This window comes from Panthera onca, chromosome C1, assembly GCF_046562875.1.
Source record: "Panthera onca isolate mPanOnc1 chromosome C1, mPanOnc1 haplotype 2, whole genome shotgun sequence".
NCBI lineage: Eukaryota > Metazoa > Chordata > Mammalia > Carnivora > Felidae > Panthera > Panthera onca.
The window spans coordinates 51048337-51057952 of NC_138346.1; the positions used below are offsets into that span (position 1 = coordinate 51048337).

A 9616-nucleotide genomic window follows, 5' to 3' on the forward strand; every position below is an offset into this window, starting at 1 on the left:
TTAATGATGCTTTACACACATTATCCCTTTGATCTCACCACAAGCCTATTATGAATATTAAAATCATCTACATTTTACAACTAAGCAAACTCAGGTGCAGAGAGAGCAAATAACATATCCTACACTTCACAGCTCCTAAGTTTATAATTACAAATAAAACCTACGTTTTAGTCCAATGTGTTAGCTCTTATTTTCTTTGGAACAGTGCCCTGCTCCCCCAAAATTATAGTTAACAAATATTTATTATCTGCTATGTGCCAGGCACTGTCACAGTCACTGGGGATATAGCAACGAATAAAAATAAGTCCCCTCTTTCTTGGAACTTATATCCGGGTGGAGAGAGCTGATGGACAGGCAATATATAAATATATAACCATGTTAGGTCATGATTTAAGTGCTAAAAAGAAAAACTGAGTAAAATAAGGGAACACAGGAAAAGGGCAATGTGCTACGTACTATGAGTTGGTAAGAGAAGGCTTCTCTGATAAAGTGAAATTTGAGCAGAGACTTGAATAAAGTTCAAGAGCCAGCCCCTCCCAGCCATCTGGGAGATGAACTTTGCGAATGGAAGAAACAGCAAGTGCTGAGCCAGAAGTGTAGTGGTGGGAGGAAGGAGATGGAGACGTTCAAGAAACTTACAGGTGGCAAACGTGGCTTTGGGGGTGAGTGAAGGGAAGAGCGGTAAGAGATGAGTTCAAGGGAAAAATGATAAGGACTTTGGGTTTTATTCTGAGTGAGATGGGAAGCCACTGGAGGGAAATGGGTAGAGAAGTGGTAGATCCTGTGCTGTGCTACCTGGATCCCCCTTCCGTGAATGCCTGTTGTCTGGGTGTGCTTTTGGCTGAAAGTCAACAATGCCTTCGGGACTGCCTCAGCTTCAGAGACCTCCTTGCCTTCAGTTGTGCCTTTCACAGAACAGACCACATCCCTGTCCATGATGAGGGAGCATAAAGGTCTGGCATCTTAGCCCAATTTGAAACAACTCTGAAGGGCACTGTAGCTCTACAGGCCAACATGTATTTGGCCAAGACTGTCAGTGGGCACGCATAACCTTTGTACTTCTCTGTCCAGTCCTGATCCTTCCCTTCCCTTCCACAAATGTTGATACCAAGGGCAATCCTTAAAAAAGTCTTGCATGCTGGAACTCCACCCCAGTCTGCTTCCAGGCAAGTAACATGATACTATGCTTATGCTACAGAAGGATCTTTCTAGCTTCTTTGAGGAGAGGGGGTAAAATGGCAGCAAGGAGATATGTTAGGAGACTACTGCAAACGTCCACATGAGAGAAGATGGCTGTTTGGGCTAGAATAACAGCAGAGGGAGAGGGAACAGTCAGGTTCTAGATACATATGAGAACCAAGCCAAGAGGATTTATGACCAGATTAATGTGGAGGAGACTAGGATAATTACAAGGATTTTTGGCCTGAGCAACTAAAGAGGCGATTTTCCATTTACCAAGAAAGGGGTGATGTGGAGATGAAAGGTTCAGTTGGGGATATGTTAAACTTAATATGCCTATGAATCAACCAAGTAGATATGTCAAGTGGGCAGCTGAACTATATGAATCTAGACTTCATAGGAAAGATCTCTGCAAGGCGTGTACATTTTGGAGTAATCAGCTTAAAGATGCCTTTTAAAGCCACAAGAGTAGATAAGATCTAGTAAGGAAGAGTGACAGAGAAGCCTCACCCCTCATTCACAGGGAGGAAGAGGAGGAAGATCCAGCAAAGAAGACTAAGAAGGAGAGGCCCAGAAGATAGGAGGGAAAAGAGAGAGAGAAGTCAGAGAGTACAAATAAAGAGGACAGTGTGATCAACTGTTGCATGCTGCTGATCGTGTTGATTAAGATGGAGAGTGAGCACTGCTACTGGATGTAAAGGCCTCCTTAGCAGGAACAGATGCTATGTCCCAGCACTATATGAACAGTATCTGATTCAATCCTCATGACAACCCAATGAGGTAGGTAATATCTACTGCAGTTTTAAAGAGAAGGACATTAAATTGAGAACTGAAGGACCTTGCCTTTGGTCACAGAGTTTGGGTTTGTTTGTTAGATTCTAATAACAAGGATGAACACAGTTCCATCTTACTCAAAAGCCCGTGCTCTTTACACCACATCATTCTATAGAAGATGGGTAGAATCATTGGCTACACAATGATAGCTCCAGTCTCTGATGATAGTTCTGTAAGATTAATATGCCTGCAGTAGCGTTGGACACTAAGACACTGATTCTATTCACTGACTCTATCCAACTCAACCCTTCATTTTACAGAACAACAACCAAGGTCCAGAGAAGGAAACTGATTTGTCTAATAGCACATCACTTGTGATTCCAGGTCCCTTGACTCAAATTTTACTGCTTGTTCTATTTCAGTTTATGGTTTTCCAAAAAGTCCTTTAAGGTCAAAACTCCTTTCCACATAGCTAGTCTGGATGCAGAGGGACTGGGAGAAGTACCACTCTCTCAGGCCTGGAGAATTGGCAGAAGAGAAAGAAGAGGCAAAAGATTATGAGACCCAGTCAGAGGGAGAGGGCAGCATTCCATCCATGCAGGAAGCATTGCCTATCCTGGGATGTGACTGGTAAGGGGTTATCCTGAAAGACGGGCACAGCCTTACAGGGGCTAAGAGGCCCTGGGCTGGGCCAAAGGGGAAAGTGTGAAGTGAATACACCCTGGAATATATTCCCATGACCCCCATATAGTTTCTCTCTTCTAACAGATTTAGAGTATTTATGCCAAGTACTTGGTATTTTCTTTTTTTTTTTTTTAATTTTTTTTTTATTTTACTTTTGAGAGAGAGAGACAGAGTGTGAGCAGGGGAGGAGCAGGGAGAGTGGGAGACACAGGATCCGAAGCAGGCTCCAGGCTCTGAGCTGTCAACCCAGAGCCCGATGCGGGGCCCGAACCCACAAACCATGAGATCGTTACCTGAGCTGAAGTCGGAGGCTTAACTGACTGAGCCACCCAGGTGCCCCTTCTTTGTTTTTTAATATGCAAAAATATTATTTTTTTAAAAGCTAAAGAATAAAGGTTATATACAAAAGGGACCTGAAATCTTTAAGCTGATTCTAAAAATGAAATGAGTAGAAAATCTGTGGTGAAACCAGAACATTCCACCCCTGTTTTGGAAAAGGGCTATTATACAACATTCAGTCAGGTGAGGATGGATTGGTAGAGAGGTATCTATATATACATTTTGAAATCATTTTTGCTTCTGCAGAATCATCCAGATCTTCCCAAGACTGAATGGGCAATCCTGTGGCTTAATTCCTTTTCCATAGTCCCAACAAGGCCACATGACATTCAACTCTTGATGAGCCACTTACAACAGCAGTTCCTTAAGCGCCAACACAACAGGTGGGGCAGATTTCCCTATGAGAAACTGGCCACCTACAGCAAAGTATCAAAACGGACAAAGTCCTTCTTTCCTCTTCCTTCTGATTATTATACCAGGTATTTTCTAAGTATTATCTGTAATCATCACAAAAATCCCACCTTTAGATAAAGTAAGTAAAATGCAGAGACCTAGTAAGCAGTGGATCCAGTATTTGATCTCAGGTCTGTTGGATCCCAGTGCCCACTTTCATCCGCTACATTACACATTCAGACATACTACATGATAAAATCATCATGGGAATATATAATCTTAATTCAGATATGGCTGGCATGGCTGAAAACATCGATGAATGATTAAAAAAAATCTACTTTGCATTACAATTTTGGGCTCAATTCTGCACTTCATTGAGAATATGCAGACATAGGCTGAAATAAATACAGAGAAAAACCAAACTTCTGTCATGATTATGGCACTGTTCCTTGTGCGTACTTTTTAAAGATATTTTTTAAAAATTAGTTTAATTAAGGGCACCTGAGTGGCTCACTTGGTTGAGCGTGGGCTCTTGGTTTCCGCTCAGGTCATGATCTCACATTTCATGGATTTGAGCACTGCATAGGACTCTGCACTGATGATGCCAATCCTGCTTGGGATTCTTTCTCTCCCCTTCTCTCTGCCCCTGCCCCGCCCCAACTCTCTTTGTTATTTTTCAAAATAAGTAAATAAACTTTAATTATAGTAGTTTAATTAAAACAAGTTTGAATGCAAATTCCTTTATGAATACAATGCCTCTTATATGTTACTAGAATATTTTGATTACAAAACATTTTTTGTTTATATGTGCATGGCTATAGTGATAATACAAAAATAAGCAATAAAAACAGAAGCAGAAACTTTCTACATTTCCTTCCATATACAATCTTCATGTCTGTAATGATAGTTAAGGATCTCACATGGTCCAAAGTAAGTGAGATCTTCTCAAAGCCTGGAGAAAGAGAGTTTAAGATATAATTTAGAACTTTAGAGTTCAATTCTTTGTAATAAACATTTTTTTTTAAAGTGGGATTCACATACTTGTCTAATTCTTTATCTTTTCTACCTCCCCTCAAAAAACAAATGATTTTTATTTTAATTTTTGAAATTAGTAACATGCTACGTATATGGGTTACTTTATTGCAGCCACTTTTGTGGTTCAAAACCATATAACTAGAAAAGAAATCAACCAACAAGCATTTATGGCATATCTGCAATGAGCCTATTACTTCTTCAAGTGCTGTAAAAGTAAAAAAAAAAAATGGTATTTGATTGCAGTTAATATACTATTGCTTATAATACACACCATTATTTTGTTTACCACCAGGAGAGAATAATAATGCCAGTTAAACTATTACAATGTGTGGGGTGCCTGCATGGCTCAGTCAGTTAAGTGTCTGATTCTTGATTTGGGCTCAGGTCATGATCTCAGGGTTTGCGAGATCAAGATCGATCCCTGCATTGGGCTCTGTGCTGGCAGCACAGGGCTTGCTTGGGATTCTCTCTCTTCCCCTCTCTGCCCTTCCCCTGTTCACTCATTCTCTCTCTCTCTCTCAAAATAAATAAATAAACATTAAAAACAAGTAAACTATTATAATGTTTAAGATGTCAACTTTGATTATAAGATGCATGTTGACTTTAGGGAAGTTAATAATATGAAAAAATTGTGCATTTTAGAATTGATAAAATTTGGGGCATCTGGGTGGCTCAGTCCATTAAATGTCTGACTTCAGCTCAGGTCATGATCTTGCAGTTCAAGAGTTCTAGCCCTGCACTGGGCTCTCTGCTGACAGCTCAGAGCCTGAAGCCTGCTTCGGATTCTGCGTCTCCCTCTCTCTGCCCCTCCCTCACTCATGCTCTCTCTCTCTCTCTTTTTCAAAAATAAATAAACACTAAAATTTTTTTTTAAATAGAATTGATACAATTCAATAACTAAAAATAGATCCTGATTTCCAAGAGCTTACAATTCCATTTGGGAGGGGGGAAATCAACTGAAACAAAATAAATCACAGAATGGGGAAATCAGTATTTGCAAAAATATGGAGGTAAAAAAACGATTAATTTTGTAGGGAAACTTCCTGTCTATAAAGACAGGTGCACGTTAGGAATAACATTTATGCAGCACGGTAACTCTAGTTATATAAGCTTCAAAAATCAGGTGGAAATGTTTGGACTTGTAGTGTTTATAAACAGTAAGAGTGACATGATAAGAAATATTATACAGGCTGAATAAAATAATCAGAGGGCCAATTAGAAAGCTAAAGTAATAACCCAGGTATAAGGGACATGACAACTTGGATTATGTTGAAGCCCATAAGAAGAACTGATGCCTCAAAAGACACTTTTTAAAAATAAGTGAAAGATATTGAAAAAATGAATATAGAGATTGAACAAAGGTTCATCAAACATGATATGAAAGTTTAAAGCTAGGGAAACTTGGACATTAGTCTTATGAGGGTTATGAATTACAGTTTTATAGAGTTTTGAGGAACCCAATTTATTTATTTAGTGCCTGTCATATTGTAAGCATTCAATAACTTTTTCACAGATGGACAAATGAGTGAGTAAAGCCAAGACATCTGAGTTGAATTGAGGCCATTCACATAGAGGTGATGGTCAATAAGAAAATATGAATTTCTCAAAAGATCCAGTTTAGAGAAAGCCCAGCCAAGGACAATACCCTGAGGGACAAATTTTGGAAGGCTGAAAAGCAAGTGAAATGTGAAAAGAAACCAGATAAGGAGAAGTCATGAAGGCAGGTAGAAAAGATGGGTTGTGTAATCAAAGGTTAAATAAGAGTTTAAAACAAAAATGTTGTCCAGTGGTATAAAAAGTTACAGAGAGGCCAGGGTATAGAGAAACAGCAAAAAATAACTTGACATAATAAAATGAGATCAACTGGAGATTTTATATAGAATGGCTCCATCAGAGTGATAGAGATAGCTGTCAAATTAGGGGGTTGAAGGGATTTGATGGATTGGAAACAGAGGCAGATGTAGGTCGTGCTCAGAAAGTACTAGATTGTCAATGATAGAAAATTCCCTTCCATGGCATCATCCTCAAGTAATGTTGACCTCTCCACTTTCTGCCAGGAATTTATCTTTTTCTAAACACATACATATATATATGATTATGCCTACCATATATATGTTTATAAATATATACATATAAATATATACATATATATGTGTAACACCTGATATTTTTATTTAAAATGATAGAAATGAATGGGGATGCAAGCTGGTGCAGCCACTCTGGAAAACAGTATGGAGGTTTCTGAAAAAACTAAAAATAGAACTACCCTACGACCTAGCAATTGCACTACTAGGCATTTATCCACGGGATACAGGTGTGCTGTTTCGAAGGGACACATACATCCCCATGTTTATAGCAGCACTATCAACAATAGCCAAAGTATGGAAAGAGCCCAAATGTCCATCAATGGATGAATGGATAAAGAAGATGTGGTCTATATATACAATGGAGTATTATTCAGCAATCAAAAAGAATGAAATCTTGCCATTTGCAACTACGTGGATGGAACTGGAGGGTATTATGCTAAGTGAAATTAGTCAGAGAAAGACAAAAATCATATGACTTCACTCATCTGAGGACTTTAAGAGAAAAAACAGATGAACATAAGGGAAGGGAAACAAAAATAATATAAAGACAGCGGGGGGACAAAACAGAAGAGACTCATAAATATGGGGAACAAACTGAGGGTTACTGGAGGGGTTGTGGGAGGAGGGATGGGCTAAATGGGTAAGGGACACTGAGGAATCCACTCCTGAAATCATTGTTGCACTATATGTTAACTAATTTGGATGTAAATTTTAAAAAATAAAAAATAAAATTAAAAAAAATAAGAAAAAAATTAGAAAGAAAAAAATAAATAAAATGATAGAAATGGAGAACTGTGATCAAATTATTAAAAAAAATCAGGAATAATATGGATAATGTTAACTAAGTTAATAAATCCTAGGATATTAAAAAATACTAGTGAGTGTATCTTGAAGTTTAAAAGAAGTAATTTCATGTCAACCAAAAGAACACGGTGGGTAGTAATGTGAACTGAAAATGTTGCCTAAAGCACTGGAATAAGCAAACAAGAGAATAATTGTCAAGAAGTTTAGAAAATGTCTAGGTCATATATCAACTGATCCAATACAGTAAGGAAACCATCTATATTTCTGGATTTTAGATGGATGAATTAGAAAGCCATAGTGCTTTCCTTCAAAATGTCTTGATGTCATGGGTAGAATAGGTGAAGGAAATTAAGGAGCACACTTACCATTATGAGCACTAAGAAATGTATAGAATTGTTGAATCACTGCATTGTACGCCTGAAATTAATATAACGTACGTTAAATATACTGGAATTAAATTTAAAACTTAAAAAATGTGTCTTGGTGTCAGCATTCAGCTGGATGACCAACTGGTACGATGCAATCTGACATTTCTTCTACTTTTATCTTCAAGTCTCTCAGTTGAGTCAGGAGTTGCTTCTCTGGAAATGCTCCTAAGGAACTGTATACTTATCTGGAAGTATCTCTAGAAATTCTATGAGAATGACTAGTAAAAGCTAGAATCACTAGACCTAAGTATGTAGAAGAAAGCACTCATTCTTTTTAAAAATTGTTTCTTTTTCTAAAATTTTTTTTAACGTTTTATATTTTTTTGAGACAGGGAGAGACAGAGCATGAACAGGGGAGGGTCAGAGAGAGGGAGACACAGAATCTGAAACAGGCTCCAGGCTCTGAGCTGTCAGCACAGAGCCCGACGCAGAACTCAAACTCACGGACTGAGAGATCATGACCTGAGCCGAAGTCGGCTGCTTAACCGACTGAACCACCCAGGCGCCCCAAAAATTGTTTCTTTAAGTGCTTACACCAGAAGCACATATACTAAAATGGAATGTTACAGAGAAGCTTAGCATGGTCCCTGTGCATGGATGATATACACATTTGTGAAGTGTTTCATATTTTTTTAAAAAGTGGTTATTTAAAACTATTTGGGATGACACTATTAGAGTGAAACAATTTTTTGTGATCTCTGAGAGGTCACTCATTTGATGATAGTTATATCTTTCATTTCCTGATGCTTGGATTTTAAAAAAAAGCAAGATTGAAAGACTTCAGATTTTAAAGACTTGGGTTTAAATACATTGATAAATAAGTATTTAACATGAAGAGAGTAAGGAATATTGGATCGATGAGCTTGGAGGAAAAATGCAAATTTCACAACTCTTTCAGTGCTGAAATTCTAGAAAGCAGAGTGCAAGAGTAGTGAAGTAAAAGGGAATAAAGGTTATATGACTAGACTTTTTGCTGATCTCAGTTTCAGATTTTAATTTTTCTTTTAAAAAAATTTTTTTTAACGTTTTTTATTTTTATTTTTGAGACAGAGAGAGACAGAGCATGAACGGGGGAGGGGCAGAGAGAGAGGGAGACACAGAATCGGAAGCAGGTTCCAGGCTCTGAGCCATTAGCCCAGAGCCCGACGCGGGGCTCGAACTCACAGACCGCGAGATCGTGACCTGAGCTGAAGTCGGAGGCTTAACTGACTGAGCCACCCAGTTCGAAAACTACATGCTGCCTCAATTTGAAAATAGCAGCAAATATTGAGAAACTTTGCATGACTATTTTTTTTTTTTTATGGAAAGGCTGTGAAAGATGATGTGTTGTTCTGTAATTGTCCTTTTTGTACACTCTTCTAGCAAGTATAGAGTTTTGTCTGCTAATCAAACATGTTAAAATAGCTGTCTTGGGGAAAAAAGCAAAAACACATTTGGTTTTATTTATTTAATATACATTTCTTGTGGTGTTTTGTTTTTGTTTTTGCTTTTGCTTTACATTTCTTGTGTTTCTATAAAACAAATCAAGGTGCATGGCTTTCTTTAAGTATACTTTTAAACACATGCATTAGTCTAAAAAAATTATACTGCATAAGAAAAGATTTCTTTTTACATAAGTAAGTCATCAGTGTATTAAGTGGTGAATGTTCAAGGAAGTATTATTATTCTAGTTCTGGACATTCTTATACTACTGAATTTAGTACCTGCTATTGTACCCTATACACAATGAAACTGTTGAAGTACTTTTCTACGAAAAGTATAAAAAATTCTAACTGTGGAGGAAAAGTTTTCTAATTGGATAGTGTAATTATTTTAAAAAGTCTTTACCATGATGTTTTACATTTGATTTAAAATGATGGAGGAAGGAGGTTATAAATCAAACAGAATTAGTTA

The 9616-nt window shown here is 37.7% G+C and overlaps 1 long non-coding RNA gene and 1 other non-coding gene across 3 annotated transcripts in view; both read left to right on the forward strand.

Annotated features, from left to right (window-relative positions):
* Positions 1–1945, forward strand: part of LOC144617145 (uncharacterized) — a 48954-nt gene extending 47009 nt beyond the window's left edge. For both annotated transcript variants that reach the window (XR_013557241.2, XR_013557239.2), the window contains one exon: positions 1703–1945. This is a non-coding gene — a long non-coding RNA (uncharacterized LOC144617145). The remainder of the gene's footprint in view (positions 1–1702) is intronic.
* Positions 1946–8249: 6304 nt separating this feature from the next.
* Positions 8250–8355, forward strand: LOC132673994 (U6 spliceosomal RNA). The gene has a single exon (XR_009608323.3). It is a non-coding gene; the product is annotated as a U6 spliceosomal RNA (small nuclear RNA).
* The last annotated feature ends 1261 nt before the right edge of the window (positions 8356–9616 follow it).